Source organism: Pleurodeles waltl, chromosome 11, assembly GCF_031143425.1.
Source record: "Pleurodeles waltl isolate 20211129_DDA chromosome 11, aPleWal1.hap1.20221129, whole genome shotgun sequence".
Taxonomy (NCBI): Eukaryota; Metazoa; Chordata; class Amphibia; order Caudata; family Salamandridae; genus Pleurodeles; species Pleurodeles waltl.
Window position 1 is genome coordinate 1,000,566,446 of NC_090450.1, and position 23,694 is coordinate 1,000,590,139.

Below are 23,694 nucleotides of genomic sequence, written 5' to 3' on the forward strand. Positions count from 1 at the left end.
GACAGCCACCTCTTGGCAACATAAATGTACGTAATTGCAGATGTAGGTGTGTTCATTCTACATTACTGTCAAATGTTCATATGTTGCAGGGGGACACCGGGGATTGTTTTGCCATGTGGGTTGTTGGATTATATCCTCCCTTGGAGGAGACATGAGAGATTACACAATGTCCTCCCAGAGTGATTCCATCACTTTGTGTATATTTGTAAATTGCTGCATAGTATTGAGTAGTGTGTGTGTGAGTAATAAATGTACTTTTACTTTATCAAAAGAAAAGGACAGACTGGATAATCATTTATTGAGAGTCATGCGCTACCCTATGAGAGTCAAGCGCTACAATGGGGTGTTTGGTTCTCAGTGGCGGTCACGTGCGGACCCATTACTTGTGCAGGCCACACAACTAATGACCCACCTTCCAACAGGAAGGCTCTGTTGGTCTGACCAGGATTTAAACTTGTGAACTTCAGATCACAGCAGATGTCACTCACAAACTTTAAGTGAGGAAGGATGATGAACAATGGACGCAGCATCATCTATTGATGGGTGAGTTATTAGTAGGAAACATGTAAAATAACTGGAGAGGCAGGGCTATGGTTCTTGTAGACTTGATATAAAACCATTGTTATGTTGGCATGAAGGGGTCAGCACTGCTCGAGTACAGAAAAGTTCTGGTGATTTGGAATGATGAACCCGATTCCTGATTTGATGGTGAAGCAGTGTGTGTCCTATGCCATGATCAACATAACACATACATCCCAAGTGGACGCTGCTGCAGCATCTTGAGTCATCATAAATTATGAAAAGTTATTTCTGGGTGTGAGGAATCTGGCCTCAACTAGGAAGTCGCTTTCACCATACAAATTGAAGTGGGATATTTCCAGGGGCACTGGAATTATGTGAATTTGTGGCTGTGGCATTTCATGCAATTATGGATTTGCACCACTTGCAAAATTATGCAGCATATTCTGCATAATTTGCAGATGTTAGTAAAACAAATTCTAGCTCAAGCAGATCAAGAGGTGCTATAAATGCTGCCACATGTGTTGTTGTGAAGTGGCAGGCTTTTTACCACAGTGAAGCAGGTCCCTTCTAAGTTGCTGATTGCACATTAAGGTGTTAATGGGATAGTGATGTGGCACAACCATTGCACACAATTTGTTAGATAGTAAAAATGTAAAAATAATAAAGTAGCGCTGCCTAAAATGTGCTGCAGTTCACCACATAATTTTCCTTTTCTAGATGCATAATATAGTCAAACGCTGCAAAATATGGTCCTCACATGCCACATAATTCTAGTGTGTAGGCAAGTACCATCTTGCCTGGCATGTTACCCCCATTTTTACATGTATGTCAGTTTGTTTTTGCCTGTCTCACTGGGATCCTGCTAGCCAGGACCCCAGTACTCATAGTTTGTGGCCTGAATGTGTATACCTGTGTAGTGACTAACTGTGTCACTGAGGCTCTGCTAATCAGAACCTCAGTGCTTATGCTCTTGCTGCCTTTAAATTTGTCACCATAGGCACTTTTTTCCAATTTCAATTGGCATACTGGAACACCCTTATAATTCCCTTGTATATGGTACCTAGGTACCCAGGGTATTGGGGTTCCAAGAGATCCCTATGGGCTGCTGCATTTCTTTTGCCACACATAGGGAGCTCAGACAAACCTTTACACAGGACTGCCACTGCAGCCTGAGTGAAATAACCCACATGTTATTTCACAATCATTTTCACTGCACTTAAGTAGCCTACAAGTCACCTATATGTCTAACCTTCACTTGCTGAAGGTTAGGTTCAAAGTTACTAAGTGTGAGGGCACCCTTGCACTAGCAAAGGTGCCCCCACATAATTCAGAGCCATTTCCCCAAACTTTGTGAGTGCGGGGACACCATTACATGTGTGCACTACATATAGGTCAATACTATATGTAGCTTCACAATGGTAACTCCGAATATGGCCATGTAACATGTCTAAGATCATGGAATTGACCCCCCATGCCAAATCTAGTATTGGGGAGCCAATTCCATGCATCCCCGGGGCTCCACCATGGACCCCGGGTACTGCCAAACCAGCTCTCTGGGGTTTTCTCAGCAGCTACCGCTGCGGCCACCCCACATACAGGGTTCTGCCCTCCTGGGGTCTGGGCAGGTCAGTGCCAGGAAGGCAGAACAATGCATTTCCTCTAAGAGCAGGGTGTTACACCCTCTCTCTTTGGAAATAGGTGTTAAAGGCTGGGGAGGGGTAGCCTCTCCCAGCCTCTGGAAATGCTTTGAAGGGGACAGATGGTGCCCTCCTTGCATAAGCCGGTCTACACCGGTTTAGGGAACCCCCATTCCCTGCTCTGGCACAAAACTGGACAAAGGAAAGAGGAGTAACCACTCCCCTGTCCATCATCACCCCAGGGGTGGTGCCCAGAGCTCCTCCAGTGTGTCCCAGACCTCTGCCATCTTGTTTCCAGAGGTGTGAGGGCACTCTGGAGGCCTCTGAGTGGCCAGTGTCAGCAGGTGACGTCAGAGACCCCTCCTGATAGGTGCTTACCTGACTAGGTGGCCAATGCTCCTCTGATTGCTATTTAGGGTCTCTCCCGTGGGCTTTTCCTCAGATAATGACTTGCAAGAATCCAGCAGGACTCCTCTGTTCTTCTCTCTTTGACTTCTGCCAAGGATCGACCGCTGACTGCTCCAGGACGCCTGCAAAACTGCAACAAAGTAGCCAGAACACTACCATCGACATTGTAGCACCTAACCCTGCTGGCTTTCTCGACTGTTTCCTGGTGGTGCATGCTCTGTGGGCTGCCTGCCTTCACCCTGCACTGGAAGCCACAAAGAAATCTCCCGTGGGTTGACGGAATCTTCCCCCTGCTTCAGCAGGCACCAAACTTCAGCTTCATCGGTACTCTGGGACCCCACTCATCCTGATGAGCATGGCCCCTGGAACACAGGTGGTGGACCCAAGTAACCCAGACTTTCCAGTGGTCCAACTGTCAAAATTTGGAGGAGGTAAGTCCTTGCCTCCCCTCTCCAGACAGTAATCCTGTGCTCTGCGTGAACTGCAGCCACAAGTGCTTCTGTGCACATTTCCAAGAAATCCTGCATGCACAGCTGAGCCTAGGTCCCCAGCACTCTGTCCTGCGATGCTCAGCTCCCTGAGTTGATGTCCGGTGTCACGGACCTCCTTTTGCAGTATTGAGATGACCACTGTGTTCAGTCTTCTTGAACCCGTGTTTAAGGACTTCTGCGGGTGCTTCCTGCCTGTGCATGGGCTCTCTATATTGCTTAAGGCCCCCTCTGTCTCCTCTCCCAAGTGTCGACATCCTGGACGTTCCTTGGTCCGGGCAGCACCCCTTTTTTCTTACCGCAACTCTTGCAGCTAGCAAGGCTTGTTTGCGGTATTTTGCTAAGAAAACACTTCTGCATCCTTCAGCACACCGTGGGACATCTTCTGCATGAAGAAGAACTTCCTACCTCCCTTTGTTGTTGCAGAATCTTCAGCTTCTTCCAACCAGAGGCAGCCATTTTGCACCTTCATCTGGGGTTTAGTGGGCTCCTGCCCCCCTGGACACTTCCGCGACTCTTGGACTTGATCCCCTTCCTTTGCATGTCCTCAGGTCCAGGAATCCGTCTTCAGTGCTTTGCAGTCTGTTGTGGTCTTTGCAAAATCCCTTATCACAACTTTAGTGTGTTTCTAGGGAAATAGTAGTACTTTACTCCTACTTTCCAGGGTCTTGGGGTGGAGTATCTTGGACACCCTTAGTGTTTTCTTACACTCCCAGCGACCCTCTACACACTACACTAGCCTAGGGGTCCATTCGTGGTTCGCATTCCACTTTCTTAGTATATGGTTTTTGTTGCCCCTAGGCCTATTGCATCCTATTGTATTCTACAGTGTTTGCACTACTTTCTGACTGTTTTACTTACCTGATTTGGTCTGTTGTGTATAATTTGTGTATTTGACATACCTCCTAAGGGAGTATATCCTCTGAGATGTTTTTGGCACATTGTCACTAAGATAAAGCACCTTTATTTTTAGTAACACTGAGTATTGTTTTTCTTATGATATAGTACCTATATGATATAAGTGGTATAGGAGGAGCTTTGCATGTCTCCTAGTTCAGCCATGGCTGCTCTGCTATAGCTACCTCTATCAGCCTAAGCTGCTAGAACACTACTACTCTACTAACAAGGGATAACTTGACCTGGCACAAGGTGTAAGTACCATTTGGTACCCACTTTAAGCTAGGCCAGCCTCCTACACAGTGGCCTTTGATATTTCTCAGTATGGATGTGTTTGTAGCACGGTATTTGGTAAAAGTAATATCTAGGACATGTTTTCTATTTTAGCTTTGGCCCAGTGAATGCCACTTGCCACATTCATGACATGCATTTTAGGAATTTAGGAAGAAGAGACTCTGGTCCACTGTGTGGCATCGGTGGCTCTGTGATTGGCTGAGCGAGAGAAGTAGACATCATCCTTCAGTAATGGAGTTTAGCTTTTCCACCACCCAAATATTGTACAATGACCTCGTGACATTCTGGGGGGAGTTACTCAAATGCACTAGAAAGTGAAGCTGAAAATTCTATTTTTGTTTTCTGTAAAGTCAGGATTTAGCGTCTATTGTTTCCCAAAGTTGTGCAAAGCATTGTGGCACCTGAAAGTTTGTTGGTTTAAATGCTCTTGTGTATGCGGTTGCCCAAATGTGTGCCTGTCGCTTCATGCACTCTGAAAAGGCCAGAGCTGTTCACTTAATCAGTGCCTGTTGGTGAGAGAGTTTAGGCAGGACACATTGCCAAAGAAACCCCATGAAGATAGTCTACATTGTTCGCTATAAGGATGCATTCACGGAAGTTTATTTGGTTTTAAGATTTTTTTCATAGTGCTGGCCTGGAGGCATCAGAGCGCTTTACAAGACAGCACTTGCATTGACCTATACAAAAGAAACGGATCTACAGACAAACAACCTACTGTCACGTCTGTGCTTGGATGAACCTCAATTAAAGAGAGTTATTCTAAATTGCCAGGTGCTGCAATCACGTGAATAGAAAGCTCTCCAGGCTCCTTCACACAGAATCCACATGAGCATTGCAGACAGCCTGTCAAATGCAAACACATGGAAGCAACAGAATGAAGACCTCTTGTTATCATGTCCCACCTGGAGGCTTCACTACTTGGAAACTATTATCAAAAATGAAATATTTCAGAACATGTTCACACATCTTCGTCTGACAGCCTACAAGCAGAGACCTAGTGTGACCCAAACCCCACTTAGAAAAATAGTCCTCGAGCCATAGTTAAAGCAGGCGTGACAGCACATGTGAACAGAATACAGCATCCAAACATTTCAGAGCCAAACAATACAAATTAAGGACATTACAGCAGGGAATCAGCCACCTTTGTGAAACTAGTGTAATGCAAGCGCTGTTCTGGGGGAGAATTTACAACAAATGCCAGCAGGATGGATCCACTCTAGCACATCATTTCAGACCAAGAGGTGTGCACAGACTCTTGAAACGATTCATCAAGATGCATTGTCCCTCCTCGTGTCACTGACACCCAACATCCCTCATCAACCCTCAAAACCCTAAGGCCCATATTTATACTTTTATAGCGCTGCATTTGCGCCGCTTTTTGACGCAAAAACGGCGCAAACTTACAAAATACAATTGTAATTTGCAAGTTTGGCACTCCTTTTGCATCAAAAAATGACGCAAATGCGGTGCTATAAAAGTATAAATATGGGCCTTAATTCTCTCCACACAGTCTTAGACGGATCACTGACAGAATGTCAGAAACACAAATATTGTGTGGGCACAATATCAGGTCAAAAACACAGAGGACCACAATATCGAAAAGATAAGTGTAAATATCTATATGTATAGATTTACTATTCTTAACTCCTCATATAAGTACCCTGAAGATATATGTATACATAATTAAGGTACGTATACGTGGAGTAATATATTGTAAAACTTTGCTTGCCTATAAAAACCTACCTTCACAATATTTTTGTCCCCGATATTCTTGACAGTTCTCAATACTCGTGATATGATATTTTGTCCCACGAAATTTGAGTTTCTCATATTCTTTCTAAATTCCATCTCAGATACCACTAGCTACTGTCTAAAACCCCAAGTTACAGATGAACAACTACTTTCCACTACCTTGCCTTCACCAGATTCCCCGCACACCCTATCGTAATACCATAGCCCTCATCGCGACCCAAAGTGCACACGACACATCGACCAACCACTTTAGGCACTAGTCTAGATCCTCCTAACCAATAGACGTCTGTTCACTGATCAGTGCATGGTCACCTTAAGAACATCAACCCGACAAGAAACCTTGGTTGTCATGGGTCACTTGAGCCCACATTCCCACAGTCCGTCACAGCTTCAAAATGAAGCTCGGAAGCTAGAAATAGAGTAGAGAAGGGAACATCAGGAAGACATTCCTTCTGAACTACTGATCTTCTAGTCTCTAACGCTCCAGTCTGATGTTGTGGCAGCTTTTACAGGACGTTTGGACATAGTCCCCATTGAAATTAAATATAGTGAATGTCAGATTTTGAGGCTCCCAAACAGAATTGCACATAAAAAGTGACAACACATATTAGTCACAACGTAAATCATTTGTTGATGGTACCATATTCATTTAGGGAATTGTGTGTTCTAAGGTGATGTCACTCAGTGCAAAATGCTGATCATCTGCTGGGATTTGATGAAGCCGGTTTGAAAGAAAACTGTTTTTGGTCGAGATTTTTTCACAGGGGTTATTGAAGGAGCTTCAGAAGTTAAATGAGAGCACATTTACTATAACTCACACTATCCTCCTCTGCTATTTGAGAATAAACTCTGGTATTCTGAGTAAATTGTGCACTTGAAGCAGCAGGAGTCATTCTGTCATTTGATTCTCTGTGTTCTACTGCAGCTTCTCACTGCGTTCTAATGAACAGCTAGAGTGATTGCATTCTTATTCAAGACAAAACTCTGGCACAACCGAAGTCATCTGGATGCAATCAAAGCTGGAAAACCTAAAGCATTTCCTCTAGAAATGGACAAAACAGGGGGGTTCTTATTGCCATAGAAATGATCATAAGTGATCTAGAAAAACTAAAATGAGGACCCATTTTCAAAAAGGTCAATATCTTCCTCATCCATTTTAGTAAGGCATTCTGGCATGCAGAGTGAAACATGTACTTCCAATACCAGCAGCCCTCTGTCGGTCACTTTTCTAGTAATCAACTGCATAATAGAAATGATGACCTAATTTTAGCTTTGATCATACTTAAAATGCAGTAAATAAAACATAAATACTGTGACAAAAAACTTATATCTATCATACAAGTGTATACTGTACAGCTATTACCTTCCATAAAACTTTACTCAGTATCTTAGCCAATTAATAAGTTAGTAAAATTCATTTCCGTGCATAAAATGTTTTGTCAAGTTGCGTGGCAAATTTCGGGTGAAAGTTCATCTCTATAAACTTATGGGGTCTCTGCTACTCATATAAGAGGCCACGAATTTCCAATGGGATTCCTAAAGAAGCCACATAAAGTTAAGAAAATTCACAACAGTATCAAATTGCATGGCACATCTAAAGGATAAGAAACAGAGAAAAATATATCTTGTTAAATCTCCCTCTGTGGACAGGTGCCTAACCAACTCAAGGGCCCTTGGCTGAGGTATACCTACGGCGGATAAACCAAGCCTCCGATAGGTATTTGGTGACTGAAGTAGTTACCTGTGTGGATGTATCATATTTACATATTCTGGTGGCGTTGGCTCTGTCCTGCAGTAATAGATTTTTACAGAGGGGAATGATCCACCTCCCTCTAGGGCTCTTGTATAAGGGGCAGAAAAACAGCATATGCTCAATTGTTTCTTTACAATGATGGCAAAATATACATCTATAAGTTGAAAAATGACTTGGTGACCAGCGAGCTGTGTAGCTGTTAATAGGCAGGGTACCATATCTTAGCTGGCGATATAAGGCATGAGCATATGGAGGCATAGATAGATTCATGAAGTTCTCAGGCCAAGGTTCATGCTTGAGTTGAAGAAATTCTGTTGTTAGCCTGCCCACCCCATTTTGATGCAGGGAATCTTCATTAATTTTCTCCCAATATCTTCTTTTAACAAGTTGCCTTGCGTTATTGGGAATCAGTTCAGGGTGTTTCCAGTAATGGGGAAATCCTATTTTGTCCCAGGCAGATTTAATCTCCTTCAGCCAAAGTATTTTTTCCGGTCCCTGGGGAGAAGCTATGAGTTCTCTTATCACCATCCTGAATGGTTCAAGTTAAACAGTTTTCCATAGACGGATCCAGTAAGAGAGTGGTCTCAGGGCCGCTGTAGTTTTGATGCTATTTAAACCTAAACCGAGCCTGAGAGGGGTCATTGGTGTTCCCATACCTAACCGGGAAACCTGTCTAAGGATGTTATTTTCTTTAGTTTGTAAAATGTCCAATTTTCTGTGCGAACCCCAATGTTCCGCTCCGTACAGGGCCGCCACACGAATTTGGACATTGTAAATCTCCGCAATTATATTCAAGGGGGGGCTTCTAGACCTGCGTACAAGGGCCCCACCTCTTTGGCTTATAATAAGTGCCCCTTTATCAATAGCTGCCTCCCATTTACCTGTGTTCGATAATCTGATACCCAAGTAATCAAACTCTTCCACTTTCTCCAGGGGGATTGAATTCATTTCTATTCTGGCACAAGATCGTTTCCTTGAAGTACTGTATATCATGAGTTTCGTTTTCTTGACATTAATGTCCAGCCCATAGTCTTTACAAAAGACACAAAATTGGTTGACCAGATTTTGAATTCCCATTGGTGATTTAGCTAGCAAAATTGTGTCGTCCGCATATAGTAGACACAGGATTTTCTTTCCAGCCAATTTGGGCGAATCGTTTATGCAATTCTCTAAATAATGAATACAGTTATTTATGTAGAGCAAGAAAAGAGTAGGAGCCAAGACACAACCCTGTCTTACTCCTCTTTTGATGGCTACAGGATCTGTCAACTCACCCTCCTTACCGCATCTGATTTGAGCATAGGTATTATCATGCAATCGGGCGATAAGTTTCAAGAGGCCAGATGGGACCCCCATATTGGAGAGTGTTGACCATAGCATATTCCTGGGGATCAAGTCAAATGCAGCTCTAAGGTCTATAAAGACCACAAACAGATTTCCCCCCCCCAGGTCCACGTTCTTCCATTTAATTGCCAGGAATCTCAGGGCTTGGTCTATAGTACTCACCTAAACCCCGCTTGTAAATCAGATAGAGCTTCAGACTCCGAAATCCATTCATGAAGGTGAAACAAAAGATGTTTTGCATACATTTTTTGGGAATTGTCAAGAAGACAAATCGGTCGATAATTGGCAGGATTACTGGGGCTGCCTTTTTTGAAGATTGGAACTATCTCAGCCCCTTTCCAAGAAGATGGGACAGGGGCTCCTGCTGCAATTACGTTGCAGATTAGGTTAAAATAAGGTGCCCATATATCAGGTCTTGTCTTATATAAATCGCCCGGAATCTTATCTGGGCCAGGGGCCTTTCCCCAATTCAATGAGTCTATTGCGGTTCTTGTCTCAGCTAGAGTGAATATAATCGGGGTGGCCTCTTGGGTTATTGAAGCATCGGGGGTCCTAAGAGGTACTTCAGATGGTCCTTCATATAATTGACCAAAGTGCTCAACCCATGCTGCAGAGAGAATTGAGGTGCCAGGTACAGATGCAGAATCTCTACAATAATCTGCTATTAGTTTCCAGAACCTGGAAGTATCGTTAGATTTAGCAGTTTCCAGGATAGTGGCCAATCTAGCCTCTTCCCAACTTCTACGTGCCTTAGAACATTCCTTCTTGTAATCCTTCCTGGCTTTTCTTAAGGACTCAACATGGCCTTCTTTTAGAGCTTTCAATAGATTAAGCTGTGCTTCCCTGCATAAGTTGTTAAACCACCGAGCACAGCACTTTTTCTTAGGTTTACTAGTAATCTCTTTTGTGAAGAGATACTTTAAAGAATTAAACAGTTCAGTATGGGCTGCTAAAAGCCTGTCGCCCTCACCGTCCTCATTGTATCGAAGCATACACTCCATTTGATTAGCTAACAAATTATATATTGATGTGAGATGTTCAGGGGATGAGATGACAGACTCCCATTTTAAATTGCGTCTATTATTTGTTAGGACAAGCTGTTGGGCATAAGCCTTGGAATGGGGTACTTTAAGCGAAGGGAAGAGACCTCTGGTCAATAGGATCAACGGGTCGTGATCACTCTCATCGTGCTGTTGTACCCACATGTCCGACATGTGGCCCCACAATCGAATGTCAAGAAGTATATAGTCAATCTGACTCCTATGCCCTCCACGCCTAAAAGTGGGGTGCAAATTAATATCTGAACGGGAGCGGCCATTGCAAGCTCGGAGACCGTGCGTTAGTGTAATATCAGCCACAAGGCGCGCTGTTTTATTCAGTCTCGGTCTTTTGTTGGAAGCTAGTTGAGGGATACCCCAATAGGCGTCCTCTTCTTTATATATCTCTTGGACCAAGGGATTAGGCTCAAATGTAACATTAAAGTCCCCTCCAATCAAGATAAAATGGGATGAATTATTTTTAAGAAAGCTATCCAATAAGGGCAGTGCATCAGAGTCAAAGTGAATGCCCACACTCCTATTATAGATATTAATTATTAATAGAGATCTCTCCTCAGAAATCGTTACTAGTAAGGCCTGTAAATCAGGACAACCCATGTCTATTCCTTCTGCTTTGCACCTAAGAGAACTACTTAACCATATGAGTAGCCCTCCCTATGGTCTCCCAGAGGACGACTTGCATGCTGCAATCCAATAGCTTTTAAAGCCTAATCTATATTTAGGTTCCAATGCCCATGTTTCTTGGAATAGACAAAGCTGGTGTTCGTCAATAAATTGGCCCCATCCCGGGCTTTGTAATTTACTTTCCAGCCCAGCTATGTTACAGCTAAAAACCATATCAAAATCATTTGTTTTAGTATATCCTACTTCTTTCGGGGAATGTTTCCTACAAGGGGAGATAGAGCTAAAAAACGTACTATTCCCCACAAGCATACAGTAACCTATGTCTTTCTCACCCTGTGGTTTATTCGCCTCACTAAATACTGCGCCAGTCGTATTCATATCTGGTAATTTGTCCGAACGGGTAGGCCCAGAGTTACAGGGAAACCCCCCCTCACGGCTAGATATATAATACTCTCGGAGGTTCCCAGATTGTCAGGGTCTGTCAGAATCGGTGGAATTACAGAAGTAAAAACACTAAGGGCAGGATGGCTGGTGTGCTCAGTTTCAAGGGTACTCAAAGCCACTCCCCAAGGACCATCACTTGGTCAATCTATCTCAGAGAGAGATGCCTGCACACAAATGGCGGAGAAGGAGGATAAAACACTTGTAGTCTACACAGGGAAACTTTACCTGCAAAGGGATAAGGTCTATTAGCATTTGAAAAGAGCAGCTGTACAAGATCAGGAGAGTTGAAGTTAATAACAATACAGTCCCCTGTACCATTCTTTTCTAAAGAGCCCACCCACCCTACCCTTCTCACCATCAGTATCGAGGGTATCATGGAAAATACAAACCCCGCATTGACGTGCAACCAATGTATGACCTTGTTTTTAAGTTCAATAAAAGATTCTGAGGTTTTGGTTTTAAGTTCAGGTACATTGGTGATAACAAGAAAAAATGGGCATGACTCCGGTGGAAGATGCAACACTCTCAATCCAGTCGAACCATTAATCTCGGCCCTCTCCTGGGGGCCTATTAGAGGATGTTCACAGGTAGAATTGGCTACACCAGTGTTAGTTACTGTGTTGTTCGAGAGAACAGTTCCTTCTGAAAGTGGGGCTAAGACCTTGGAAGACTTGTTCTTTGAGATGTTAGCTACTCTAACAGAACTGGTCCAATCTTGGTTTTTAGGGAAAAGAAGACTCTTGCCCGTTTGGGCAGATGGTCTGCTAACGTTAGCATACTCTTGGTTAAGGAGAGAGTGGTGGGGATAGGATTGGATTTCTACAGTTGGGGGAGGTACTGGCTGCTGGCTCTTAATGAAACCTTCCAGTTTATCCTCTATCTTTTGGAGACGGGCTACAATGGGAAGAAGCAGCTTAGAGAGCTCTTCTCTTATAAGATCCCTAGTATGCTCGTTTGCCTGTCGTCCGTTGGTGTTTTGTGAGGGGGTTAGAATCGCATCCTTATTAGAGGGCAGAGCCGGATTAAGGGGGCTCAAAGTCCTAGTTCGTTTGTTTTTAATAACGGGCTCCCTTCGTTTCCCTTTTCCTTTGGTATTCGGATCTACTGTAATTGAGGACCCTCCTTTGGAAGGGCTCCGAGTCAGCAGAATTGGCAAGGCAAGGGCTTTAGTTTCATTTATCATTTCGCCCTGGTACTCCTGAGAGTTTCTAGAGGGAGAGGAGAGAGGGGTGGTCGGTACAGGCTGCAATTCTATTCGCAGGGGGGCTGTAAGGCATAACCGCCATGGACTAGGCTAGTGACTGGAGAAGAGGGGACAGCTAGGCGGCGCTGCACCAGCTCTATTTCTTTTTCAAGTGCCCCAACTGCCTTTTGTAAAAAACGATCTAGGGTTTTGTTAGACCCGTGCTTTTCTTCCGCCCCCCCCACGCCCTCTGCCCATCTTTCCTTCTTAGTTCCGGGAGCCTCAGGTAAGCCCTAAATTGGTGGCGTGCTTGGCCTATAAGCCCCACCCACTACTACTGAAGACCCCTCACTAAGGATAAAACTTGTAGCCTCCTCGGCCCCTGCTGCTAACGGCCAGCAATGGCAAACCCAGGGACAAAAAAAATAAGGGATATAGCCCAGCCCGGCCTCTTTCGGTCGCTGACGGGCGCAGGACGGGCCTGTCCCTGGTCCGGGCTTCGCCCGGCCGCATCCCGCGGCAGTGGACGCGTGGTAAATTTTAAAGGGGTTGCTCCTGCCACCAACTCCGGCGTCCAATAGGCGAGGGGGCTTGGCTCCTGCCCCTGCCTCACCTACTTCCGCACGCGCAGCCCGCGGCAGCGGGCACGCAGTAGATTTTAAAGGGGCTGCTCCCGCCCCCAACGCCGGCGTCCAATAGGTGAGGGAGCTTGGCTCCTGCCCCTGCCTCACCTGCTTACGTAAAGCGCGACCCGCGGCAGCGGGCGCACAGTAGATTTTAAAGGGGCTGCTCCCGCCCCCAACTCCGGCGTCCAATAGGCAAGGGGGCTTGGCTCCTGCCCCTGCCTCACCTGCTTCCGTAAAGCGCGACCCGCGGTAGCGGGCGCGCTGTAAATTTTAAAGGGGCTGCTCCCGCCCCCAACTCCGGTGTCCAATAGGCGAGGGGGCTTGGCTCCTGCCTCACCTGCTTCCGTAAAGTGTGTCCCGCGGCAGCGGGCGTGCAGTAGATTTTAAAGGGGCTGCTCCTGCTCCCAACTCCGGTGTCCAATAGGCGAGGGGGCTTGGCTCCTGCCCCTGCCCCTGCCCCTGCCTCACCTGCTTCTGTAAAGCGCGTCCCGCGGCAGCGGGCGCGCAGTAGATTTTAAAGCGGCTGCTCCCGCCCCCAACTCCGGCGTCCAATAGGCGAGGGGGCTTGGCTCCTGCCCCTACCCCTGCCTCACCTGCTTCCGTAAAGCGCGACCCGCAGCAGCGGGCGCGTGGTAGATTTTAAAGGGGCTGCTCCCGCCCCCAACTCCGGCATCCAATTGGCGAGGAGGCTTGGCTCCTGCCCCTGCCTCACCTGCTTCCGTAAAGCGCGACCTGCGGCAGCGGGCGCGCAGTAGATTTTAAAGGGGCTGCTCCTGCCCCCAACTCCGGCATCCAATAGGCGAGGGGGATTTGCTCCTGCCCCTGCCTCACCTGCTTCCGTAAAGCGCGACCATTTGAACACTTTGGGCCTCATTGCGACTTTGGCGGTCTTTTTGTTAGACCGCTGAAGCCGCTGTAGCCAACAGACCACCAGTGCTGGCGGTCTGCTGACTACTATATTAGGAGTCATTGGAGGAGTGCTGCCCATTTATGGGTGGATATCTGACTCTGAAAAGGCGGTTGCATCGCCAGCACCGCCACGCCAGCAAGGCTCAGCCCACCGTATTATGAGCCGTAATACGGCTGGCGGCGTCTTGCTGGCATGGTGGTGCCGGCAATGCAAAACCACCAGGGCCCATCCCCTTTCGGACGACCAGCTCCCCAGAAAAGGTAAGTTGATCGTCCGGTAGGGGGGTAGTGTGTCTGTGTGTGTGGGTGCGTGAGTGCGAGTATGCGGAGGGGGTTGTAGTATGAATGCGAGTATGCGGAGGTGGGGAAGGGGACGGTGAATGCGTGCGTGTATGCGACTGAATGTGAATGTGTGCTTGTATGTGCGCATGAATCGGCGTGTGTGCCTGCATGTTTGCACGTGAATGGTTGTGTGTGTCTGCATATTTGCAAGTGAGTGCGGGTGTGTGTCTGCATGTATGCGAGTGAGTGGGCGTGTCTGTGTGAATGTATGCATATGCCGAGGGGTGTTATGTGAATTCATGCATGCGTGAAGGGGTGCAGGGGGTGTTTGTAAGTATGTGGATGGGTTGGGGGGGTGTCTGCATGTTTGTGGACATGTGGGGGTGCGCGTGCTGGCGACAGGAATGGTAATCGGAAAGCCTTGCGGTCTGTAGTGCTGTAATCCGGCCGGCAGGCAGACGCCTGCCGCTGGGCTGGAGGAGCTCTTCGCTGGCCACGTCGGCGCGACCGCACCTTCGGGCCAGGCGGTGTTGTGGCAGTGTGGATTGTGCCAAACCCCACAATTCCTAATGTGGCGGTCTTCACCGCCAGCCCGTTCGGCGGTAAGACCGCCACCGCAGCCCTGGAGGTCTTCGGATCGCCAGGGTCATAATAAGGGCCTTTGTGTGTGTATGTGTGTGTGTTTGTAGATTTTATGCACTTTTTAAAATACATTAAAATTAAATTTATAGCCAAATACCCTTTAACTAAGTTTACTAAATATTTAATAGAAATAAACATGTTAATGAGGGTAAAAAGATTTTTTTTAAATTATTATTCCTAATGGGTATTTAAACTTCAAGTTAACATATTGGGTATTTAAACTTCAAATTAATATATTTACATTATTGTGACATTTAACACATTTAATTTGATAAGTTAGTGTACTGTAAAAGTCTTATGTATTATTTCTAGTATAATCATAAATATTTTTATTTTATTTACATTAAATTAATTTTTGACGGATAATATATTTTAAGAATTCCCCCTCTACTTTCCCTTACTCAGTGATCTCCATCAAGAGGTTAAAAGTTACTTGTCATAACTCATAGGATATTCCACCCTCTTATTTGAGCTAGTGGAGACATACAAGTCTACACCAATGGGCAAATCTTCCCTCGGAAATGATGGAGAAAAGCAACAAAGTGAAGAATTACACCTAGGTGTAGGACTAAGTAGACACATAAGCACACATAGATGTGTATATTCACCTTTGTGAACAGGGCACTGGTGTCAGGCAGCTGGGCAATGAAAGGTATCCATAAAAATAAACTGCATTGAAAGATCCAGGGATTGATATTCTTCAAGAGTATCAATGTGCAGGGATTGAGATTCACAGCAGGCACCGGATTAAGTTTACTTTGTAATTTCTTGATGCTTCCACCAGTGCAACAATACTATCCTTGCCAGCTTTATTATGTTTGTCTCCCCTTATTTTACCCACATCTTGAGTTGACCAATTTTGCACTGCAAATAATTCACCTGGTCTCCACAAATTCTCTCCTTCAGATATTGGTACTTCCACGCCCACTTTGAACTTTCTAAAACTCATAACCTGTGAACTTTTACCTTCTGATAATTGATTCGGACTCTCTCGGAGACTCCATATGACATTGAAGTTCCTATACCCACCTCACACTTTCATACATTGAAGCTCACATCCTCCATTTCTGCTATTTTCTCATGACACCAATACTCTTAAACCTATCGGGGACCTCTCTCTTTCATACACCGTTAATGCATACCCAGCCTGCATTATTTTCTACTGACATCAAACACCTATCTCCCCACAAACGTCAAGTGAATGCTTTAAAATCACCTTAATTTGTCCCCTACACATTTGCATTTCTTTTCTGTGCAATGCTGTTTCTCATCTCTTTCCTATATCCTATCACCTACAACCTCCAGGTATTTAAACTCTCCCAATTGTCCTAGTACTGGGTTTACTTAAGAGTGGTGTCTTAGCCCACTATGATACTGCATCCTGAGGAGGCTCTTGAAACTTAATGCACCAGCCATGCTTATAATGCCTTTATTGTTCACTTAAAGCATCTCATCTTACAATATTTGGGAGTCCTCCTCACTAGGACATGTTTTATATTGTCTTCCTTTTCTTCGTACCAGTTCAGTTTTGTGTCCACTCTGCTCAGAGAGGGCAACTTAGGGCTTCATAGGTGCATTATTAGGTGCGATGAGGCAGTGGTGGTGATGTGCCCAAGGGCTTCTAGAACTGACCTTCCATAGAATACACAACTTTCCAGAACTGACTTGGAGGTGAGGTATCCTGGTTCAGATACAGATAAAAGGCACACATTCTCTGCACATCATTTGTATCAAATTAAAGAATAACAACTAAATAAGTAATTGATAGTAAGTCTACAAATGCACATGCAATACAGTTCTGTGCTTCTAGATTCTACTGAGTATTGAATTAAATTCACAGGATGACTGAGGAATGCAACCAATAGCGCCGGAGCAAGAAGTTACAAACAATAAACACTCGGACCTAGTCACTGTGTTAAGAAGTGTAGTTATGTGTTTCATTTTTTTGTTCACAGCTACCCTTGGGAGAATTAAAATGGCTGAAATCATGAAGAAGAACTAAGGAAGAATGTAAACAGCCTGATATACTGATGGCATTAAAAGGTTGATTAACAAATAGCCACTAGTGAAACCCCCTGACGGGGTAGAGGTGATGGGTTGTTAGATAAGTTCTACAAAGAATGTATGGAGCAGAAATCACCCTTATTTTAGAAAGTATACAAAGAGGCCCTGACCGGATTTTAACCCCTTGAGTATAACTTGGATTGTGAAGCTCTCTAAACCTGGATATAATCCTCTTGTAAATAAATCTTAAAGACCATTGGCAATGATAAAAAGTGACAATTAAATATTTGTGAGAATGCTTGGAAGCAGAATTCAGCACTAGAAAATCAATTGGAAATACCACTTCAAATATCATATGTTTTGATAATGGACCATCAAAATGGTGATGGTTCACCTCATGTGATAGCCACCCAGATGGCCACAGGGCATGCCATGGCTAATTGGCTTTATAATGCAGGAAGGCGTACTCTGTTTTGACTTGTGGGTCCATTTTAGGCACTTGGGGGGTTATTCTAACTTTGGAGGAGGTGTTAATCCGTCCCAAAAGTGACGGTAAAGTGACGGATTTATCACCAGCCGTATTACGAGTCCATTATATCCTATGGAACTCGTAATACGGCTGGTGGTATATCCGTCACTTTACCGTCACTTTTGGGATGGATTAACACTCCTCCAAAGTTAGAATAACCCCCTTGGTGTCATTACTACGCAGGGAGGGTTACAACCAACATGGCTGATATGCTGATGCAGAAGACTAGGGGCTTCTCTCTCATCAGTGATCTTTCACACAATGGTATGCATCAGGCATGCACACAAAGACTTCTAGATTAAGGTAAGTTGCATATAATATTCCTATATGCAAGCAGCATTTTGTTATACAAGGGGAATCCTACAGCAGCTTTCATGCATGTGCAATAGAGGACGTGAGAAAGGCATTGATGTTCCAGGTGAACTGAACTAAGAATATTTTATACACTTTGATGAGCCAAGGAATTTTGAAACTTATAATGTATATGTACTGGTTGGACGGGAACCATTCAAAATCTTGGGAATCCATGTTGGTCATGATTTGACTAGAGTTTATGAGCAAAATGTTCTTTCCCTGATCAGATGTCTAATGAACATTGGATCAAATTTCCGATGCCTCTGATATGACATATATATATATATATATATCAAAACAAATCCCTTTCAGGGTTAAAGTGACGCATCAATTATGCAAAAAAGAATAGAGAACTCTGGGTAGTTCCCAAGTTTAGGCGGAGAGCAACTCTAGTAAGGAGCACCCTACAACACCAGCGACACTCTAGATTTGCTCACCTCAAATGTCTGTTTATCTAGCAAACGTTTTATATATATATGGCATTGCAGACAATGATAAGGGTTCAGGGAATAGTGTATGTGTCTAAATATAGGGCATCCTTTTTAATATCTTTTATTAACTTTTAACCAGGAATAAAACCTATCCCACATCTATCATGTAAAATCCACCCCTACCCTCCACCCCAGTCCCACCCCCACACCCAGCATACAAATAAATATTTTCCACTTTACAGAATAATTTCCATATAAATATAGGGCATCCTTATATAGGTAATGAAAGAGTTCTTCTTCAATCTAAGTTCTTCCCTCCTTTCTGTCTAGTGGATTCATGGGGGGTGCCATACTTAGACTGGACTGCCATGGAGCAGGGTAAGGAAGTATGAAACAAAAGAAATCCTATTAAAACATTGGGATTTTGATATATCTATTGAAGATAATGGAGCAGCAGCGGCTGTAAATACTAGTATAATTCCTCTGGCATCAACATTGCAATGCCCTTCACTATGCCCTACCTATTTCTTTCCTCCACCAACTTCAAGGTATGCAGTGTTGTGTAGAGGAGTTAGAAAGACAGAGGCTGTAGCAAGGCAAAGAGCACAGGGTTTACTCTCCCTCTTCCTGAGGCTTAAGCTGTCAGTGGTATGCAATTGCAGTCATATTCCGAGCATTGAAGGTGGGAGGACCCCCCAAAACAAAGAACATTCTTAGAAGTTTATTTTTGTTTTATGTTTTTGTTTTCTATTCTCTGTTCCTTTTTAGTTTCCCACCCTCTTCTTCCAACCTATGAAGCTCTTGTTTTTAAGGGAATTTCTTTCCCTTTGGTGAAGTGATATTGTTTTGCCATATTTTTAACGGTTTAAATATATTGCTTTTTCTGCTATGTGTATATTGTTATGTTTGTTTTTCTTATTCTCCAAAGTCCTGAGTGACCAGATTGAGTAGTAATATAGCTTGAAGCATGAAAGGATGCTGGGAAGTGTTCATAGCGCCTGTGTCTCTCTCAGTCTTACATAACTAGCTCGGTAAGTAAAGGCCAGATGTACTAAGCATTTTTGTGGTCTCAAGTGGACTCATTCACAGAATCATGTAGTCTGCGATCACAAAAATACCTTTTCAGATGTACAATAATCAAATTGCAATTTGGAAAAACATTATTGAATCACAATTTGTTTGCGTCCAAATTCTGATTCAGTATTTGGAAGTACTGTCCCATCCAAATATCGATTAAGAATGGTATGTATTAATGTTTTGCCTCTGGTACCAAGTCGCAAAACATTAACAATATACTGACTACAAATATTTTGGGCCTCATTATGAGACCGCCAGGTTCGCAGATGGCAGTATGACCGCCGCCATATTACGATCCTGGTGGTCTGGCGGTTGTGGAGGTCCTAATCCGCAAGGGCAGCGCTGCCCTGGGGATTACAACTTTGTTCTCTGCCAGTGATTTCATGGCAGTAGCACTCCATGAAAAGGCTGGCAGAGAATGGGTGCAGGGGGGCCCGCCAACCTAGCAGGAAACTCGTAATGGGCCCGTCAGGGAGCTAGGCACATTGGCGGCAACCTCTCCATCAGAAGTTCAAACTCGTAATCAAGCCCAATTGGTAACCCATTCACAAATGGGAAGGCATCCCTTTGGGACCTCTTCCCCTTTGTGAAGCTAAAAAAGGTTTGTTTAAGGGGAGGCAGCTGCATCTTCTTAAACAACCAAATTAAAAGAAATGCTTCATTAAAAAGCAATTACAGCCATGGTTGTCTGCTGACCTAAGCATGCCATCATCCCTGTGATTGTGGCGATTCCTAGTGGGTCCAAATTGTGACCTAACTCATTATTATTTATGGAGTAGGTCAATTTGTGATCCACTAGGAATTGCTAATATAAATTAAAAAGGGACAGATGTACCAAAGGATTTTACCCATTCTGTGTCTATGGGAAAATGCTTTAGTACATATGGCCCTAAGTTTCATGCATTAGGAATAGCAATTTCCTAATTGCAATTTAGACAAAATCACAATTTGTAAATCGCTATTCCCAGTATTAGTACATCTGGCCCCTTCAGTGCCAAAAGAGACGTAGGGGCTGCGGAGGGCCTTCTCTCCATTTTTGACAGATTCTGCTGTCTCTTCATGTTAGCTACTGCGGGACTTTGCATTCCAATATGTTTCTGGCCCCATGTTCACTGACATGTAGGACAGCAGGAGAACTGCAAAGAGGGAGCCAAAAGACACTGATTTCCCCAGGACAGTTGTATACCACCTGTGTCTTATAAATGGATTTTTCTTTTTAAATTAGATCATTCATACAAAGTTCTTTCACTGAATAGATTTAGTCCCAAAAATAATTGTACTTGTTTCCTTATTGAGCAGGTCCCTCTCAACCTCCTTTTCTCCCTTTGTTATAAACGTTTTTAAAATATCTGTTATCCAATAGAAATTCAAAAACTAACAACCAACAGGTTGGTAAAACCACTGACAATTACTTCAAAGCAATTCTTACTCTATAGGGTTTTTCAACTCAAAACCATAGAATTACATTAGTGTAAACAATTAAGCTTTTCAAAAGCAGCAATTCGGAACTTCATGGGAAAACCAAACTTGTCTCTGTTCCCACGCCACTCCCTTCACTGTATAGAATATTTTCTTTCTTTCTAAGCTACCATTTAGGACTTTTAAGAATTAATGCACACTCCAAACTCCTGCCTCTTCTGCGCAACATTTCTCAGTATCACTGCCTGTTGATGTCAATTGTGGAGACCTCTTTCATTGGTATTCCTACCTCTTGTAGAGGACCTCACAACTTATCATGCCCAGAGATCAGGAGCCAATAGGAGGGCCACAGAAGGTAACATATCTTCTCGCATCAACCATCCTAAAAATAAATACACTGGGGGCAACAGTACTTCCCTCTGTGGAGATAAGATAAGGAATGGGGAAGAACATATCAGTAGCTTCTTTCCCCTTTCGAATTGTCATTCCACTACGAGGCAAAATCCTTCTACCAATATATAAAAAAATAGGGATAGCCCATTTCGAGCTAATAGAAAGTTACTTGCATACCCTCTAACTAAGGTCCCAGCTTGCACTTTCTCTTCCCGAAGAATGAATAGCGCTCTAGATGCGTCCCCAAATAGTATCGGTCCTAGACACAGAGCCAACACTCTTTTCCTAACCAATGTCCCAAAGCTGCCACCCAGATCTGTTGAGGGCCACAAGTCTAGACTTAATAAGGTTATTCACTGGCTGCGCAGTCGGCAGGGATGCCTTTCAGTTATACGTTCAGACATTCTAAAAACTGAAAGATGGTGCCCCTCTGGGTCAAATCTTGATGTAATTATGATTGTGTTTTTGGATACATTTTTGGCTGACCAACTTATTGACTCTGTTGCACGCAAGGGACAGCACAAGGAGCTAAAAGGAGGAGGCATTAGGCTAGTCTCTAATCTAATTGACTCAAAACAGGCTGATGTGTCTGGCCCCATAGCCAATGTTAATGAGAGAGGCTCTAGGGAGGAAGGAGTATCTTTGCATCATGGTTCTGTATGACTATCTTCCACCCAGGAAGCTGTCAATCAGGATACTTTAGTGGCATCCATAATGGACAATTCAGAGAAGATCCTTGTTAATGAGCCGAATTATAAGGATGCTCTACCCTCCAAACATGGGACTGTAACGGGAACCAGTGGGTTATCCATCATGACTTGGAATCTTGCTGGCCTTGCTAGGAAACTGGATGATGTGGACTGGGTTGCCTACATAGAGTCACAAGATGTGTGTCTTTTCCAAGAAACCTGGGTTGAGGACCAATCAAGTATGGATGGGTTTCTCTCTTTTAATATCCCTGCACAGCCATCAGAGAAAGCAACTGGTCGAGCGAAAGGGGGACTTTTAATTCTTCTAAATTCAAAGCTCCAATGAGACTATAAGGTTTTAGAATTTGATTGTCCCGATTTGATGGGCTTACAAATTTATTTTCATCAAAATGTTAACATAACTCTTATCAATGTTTATGCCCGTTCCATTGCACGTGGTACAGAATCACATATTTTAACTTTACTTTCTGATTTTTTAGACACGATACAAACTAATTCCTATTTAATTAATGCAGGGGATGTAAATTGCACCTTTGAACCCTCAGCATTTCTTAGTGACTTCTTAGTGACTTAACTGTGGAAGAGGACGAATTGGATGGTGATAATTATCCTCCACGCTCTTGTGTCGCAGCACAGCTCGCTACTTTATGCTTAAAGTTTGGCCTAAGGGCCTGCAATGGCGTACTCCTTCTGATTTAAATCTTGCACCGACATTTCTACGAGGTTCTGTGGCCAGTGTAATTGATTATTTTTTGGCGGATGTGCGTCTTTGGCCACTGCTGCTTGACATGAGGGTAGATTCAAGATGCGAGAGTGATCACTCCCCACTGTTGCTTACCCTCTCCGGGAATATCTTTGGTAGAACCTCAAATACACAACCATTAATGGTCCCTCCCCCTATTTTAAATAATGCTAATATGAAGGTGAGGTGGCCCAAAGTCATGTCAAACCCCTATCTGCTATGTAAGATTTATCAAGTGTTCTTAGATAATCTGTCAGCTTACGAAGACCTCGAGCCGGAAGCTATCCCACTTATTGATATCCACGAAGATATGATGGTCAAACTTCAAAGTGTTTTTTACAAAAAGGCAGCCTTGGTAAGCCGGCAACATGGGGGTTCATCTAACAGTAGATGGTTTAATGATGGATGTATGAGGGCTAAGACCAAGCTAAGAAAAGCCATAAAGGCTGGGTCCACGGGGGCGATCAAACAAGCAAGATGTATGTATAAAAAGACAATTTTACAATCAAAGAAAACCTGGGAAGATGTTATTTGGCAGGATTTGTTAGATGCTACAAAAGCAAACAACAATACGCTCTTCTGGGAACTGCTGACGAAGCACGAGAGAGGGGGTAGGTCTATTCTAAGGAACCACATTCAACCCAGAACTTGGGTGGAACACTTCTCTCTCTTGTATGAAGGAACTATCTCCACTGGGGCTGTTGACTGTGATAAAGTGGGATTAGACCCTCTAATTTTACAAAATGCTAACCTTGCCACTTCTCCACCTGATGGGAATCCATATAACCCTGAGAGTTATATTTGTTTCTCCCTCGAAGAAACTGCAGAGGCTATCAACTCTTTAAAGTCAGGTAAAGCCCCAGGTCCTGATAAAATTCCAGGCGACCTTTATAAATCAGAGCCATCTATATGGACCTGGTATATCAATCTACTGTCAAATAAAATCACAAAAGGAGGACAGATCCCTGAGACGTGGAAGGGCGTACAAATTATCCCAATTTACAAAAAGGGTAATGTAAATCTTCCAATCAATTACAGACCGGTCAGTTTAATCGACAATTTACAAAAAATCTTTGCTAAACAGTTGCTAGTTAGACTGTCGAACTGGGTGTCGGAGCAGCAGATCCTTTCACCGCTACAGGCAGGGTTCCGCTCTAGAGTTAGCACGGTTG